Consider the following 3,276-nt stretch of genomic DNA (forward strand, 5'->3'; position numbering starts at 1 on the left):
GGGCTGCCGCTGCAGCCGCCGCCGGCAGCCGGGCGCCGCTGGCCGGAGCCGGCGCGCGATCCCCGCCTCCCGCGCCTGGCCAGGCGGGGGCCGCCGCGCGGGGGCGGGCGGGCGGGCGCTGGGGTCCGGGCTCCGGGCTGGCCCCGCCGCCGCGTGCCCAGAACGCCGGGCTCGCTCAGCAGCTGCAGTGACTGTGTGTCTGTGTCATGTCTGTGCAGCTGGGGGGGACCGCGAGCCCGGGCCGGGCTCCGGGCGGGGGCGGAGCCAGCGCGCGCCTCGGCGCCCGCCTCCACCCCGTGACGGCGCGGCCGGCCAATGGCAGGCGCCGCAGTCGCACGGATTGAGAGGCCACCCCCGCCTGGGCTCCGCCCCCTCGCGCGAGGCTCCTCCCTTCTACTTCTCCAGCTCGCTCGCACGCGGGTGGAAGCAACACCCGGAGCCGGGATCCCGGCCGGGGTCCGGATGAAAGGGTGCAAGCTGGGAGCTCCCCGCCCTTCTCCCCCCACCCCGGCGGCTCCCGGCCGCCTCGGGCTTGGCCAGCCTCGCGGAAAGAGGGGGAAGGGAAGAGGGACGGGTCCGCAGCTGCCGCTGTCTAGACGCCGGCAGGCTCGCAGGGCCGTGCAGCCTGTCCACTCCCCCTTGTACAAAACCGCCGTCGTGGGAAGTAGGAAGTTTCCCCGCCTCCACTTCTACTCGGGTCGCCGCTTCTCTCCGAGGTGGGCAGGGTATGGGGCAGCCTGAGGCTGCGAGGAGCCACGATGAAGGGCTTTGACAGCATTCTTTGCGGCTCTGTATCCAAGAATCCGGTCCAAGGCTCCCTGTTCTTTCGGGAAAACTGCATTGCTTTGCCCCCCCACACACACACCCATGCACGCACAACACGCCCCTCCCCGTTCCGATTTCATTCTTGCTCTCCTTCCCGGCACACGAGCCCCGCGCGCGACATCCCACTGAATGGACTTCCAGTTTCCCAGCCCTAAAGCCGAGAGTGGGGCGCCGAGAGTCCTCCGAAGCTACGAAGCTACGGAAGGAGTGGATGAAATCGGCTGGGCAAAGGGGGCGGGGGTGTGACAATGGATGGAAGGAGGAGGCCTGGAGAGAAAAACCCAAAGGAGGGGAGAACAGGCGGGAGAGAAGGACGCAGAGGGATGGGCAACTCTGACTGGGAGACCAGAGCTCCGGCGCGCGATCCAGCTCCCGGGTTTTTCCTCAGCTCGTCCCAGGGCTTCTGGGGTCCCCTTCCCTCCCGGGTCCCCACCCCTCCCCGGCCCGGCGGGCGCCGGGTCCCAGCCTCGCCTCCGCGTGCCTCTCTCTCTTTCTCGGCCCTAGGGCTTAGATGAGGCAACGGGAAGCCCACCTTACTCTTGGAAGGGGCAGGGAAAGGATGCAAAAGCAGAGATAAAGTGCAAGGCGGGGGGGGGGGGGGGGTGCATAAGGAAAGGACGCCGAGCTTGGGCTGCGGTACCGACCACACTCCCCAGAGGTCAGGCTGGGGGCCCAAGGGTTTCGGAGGTTTGGTCCCTCACTCCGCTCGGGACCTGGCTCCCGCCAAGTAACCCCGCTCTCGGCCTTCAGCTCGACCCAGCCGGGACCCTTCCGCCATGCCCTCCCTTCCTTCCAGTCTCTTTAGGCAACGACCCCCCTGCCCCCACCCCTCGTGCACCACCACCCGCTCTTCCCCAGCTCCGGAGCGCTGTTTACCTAATCTCAGCGGCAGACCGAGCAGAGAATGCAAAAAAAGAAGGTAGCGGTTACACAGCAGCGTCCCCGGCGAAGAAGTAAAAAACGCTTGCTCTGGAGCTTCAGGATAAGTTCACTGTGAAGCTGGGGTCCTGCTGCCTTATCTCCGCGGGGCTGAGTCTCACCCTTCAGGTTTGCAGGGATAGGAGATCGTATCTGGTTTTGATGTCACTACCGTCTCTGAGAAGAGCGTTATATGATAAAATATTATCTAATATCCTAGAGACCATTAAAGTGTCAAAGTTTAATGCCAATCCTTTTAGCTCGAATGCTGCTCGGTTCTTCCTCTGACGTGCAGCTCTGTTCTAGAACGCGCTGAAAACAAGGAGATCATTTTTATTTTTTGCGGGTCGACCGTCCTTCCTACTCTTCCTCCTCCCCTACTCCAACCCCCGCCCTGGAACCGGGTAAAGTTAAAGCAAGAATTTGGGCTTGCTTTTTATTCATTGCATTGCTTCACTTCGTTAGTGGTGTAAAATGCATTATTACAATACATTAGCATATTAATAATGGTAATGTGACTGAGGAAGGGGAGGGAGACCTGAAATTTACAAGCAAAGGAGAAATAATGGAATAATATCAGAAACTAACTAAAAGATAAGCATCTGGTAAAGAAACATCTCAATTATAATTACCGAAGGGTAGTGCATTGTCTAGATTGGATTTTAGAAAGAAAAATATGACCATAGTGAGAGAGGGAGCAATATTCACTCTGGTCAATAAGATACACTGAAGACATATTTCATTATTAGAGGATCTCACAAAAATTACTTGCATCAGTCAATAGGCACCTTAATGCATAAAGCTTTGCTCTATCAGTTCAGTATTGCAGTGTTTGAAGTCGGTGGCATATCTAATGTTCTAAATGATAGGAATGTTGTCAGAGTGAAATATTCCACAAACGGAGCCCTTCTGTTAGTTAATATCATGTGAAGCCCCACATAAAAAGAATCCCTTTGCCCCACCAATGGGATGGATAGGTGCATGTGTGTATGTGAGTGTGTGTATAAAGCCTAAGGTAAGATGTACTTACCTATGAATTATAGCCCTTTGACACAAACCAGGATATAAATGTCTTAAAAGGATTTCAGCTATGACATAATATAGTATGAGAAATGCAGAATAAAATATGTAAGGTGATATATTTGTTATTTCTAAAGATTCTGCACTGCTTTTGCTAAGAACTGAGAAGTGAAAAAATATTGAGCCCTTTAAACTAACCGTTATCTATTTCTCTCCACACACTTATTGCACCTGTCACAGGAGAAATTCAGAAAGGTCTTTTTTTTTTTTTAATCAGGGTCAAGGAGACCTAATCCTAAAACAAAACAAAACAAAACAAAACAAAACTGTCTTAAAACAGCCACTAGGGGGCCCTAAAGGCATCTCAAAGAGGAAGCCGGAAACCTGCTCTCACCTCCGTTTTTCCTGGTCTCATTTTCTGTGAACCTCAAGGAACTGGAATGGAATAAGAACATGATGCAAAGTCTGGAGGAAGATTGGATTTTACATTTTAAAACACCAGAGTCCCCCCCC

The 3,276-nt window shown here is 54.9% G+C and overlaps 1 protein-coding gene across 1 annotated transcript in view; it reads right to left on the minus strand.

Annotated features, from left to right (window-relative positions):
• The window catches only part of LARGE1 (LARGE xylosyl- and glucuronyltransferase 1), a 522,066-nt gene extending 520,019 nt beyond the window's left edge, over positions 1-2,047 (minus strand). The window contains exon 1 of the mRNA XM_032416931.1: positions 1,702-2,047. The gene's annotated coding sequence lies outside the window, so the exon portion shown is untranslated. The remainder of the gene's footprint in view (positions 1-1,701) is intronic.
• Positions 2,048-3,276: the final 1,229 nt, after the last annotated feature.

Source organism: Phoca vitulina, unplaced genomic scaffold (assembly GCF_004348235.1).
Source record: "Phoca vitulina isolate PV1807 unplaced genomic scaffold, GSC_HSeal_1.0 scaffold19, whole genome shotgun sequence".
In the NCBI taxonomy this organism is placed as follows: domain Eukaryota; kingdom Metazoa; phylum Chordata; class Mammalia; order Carnivora; family Phocidae; genus Phoca; species Phoca vitulina.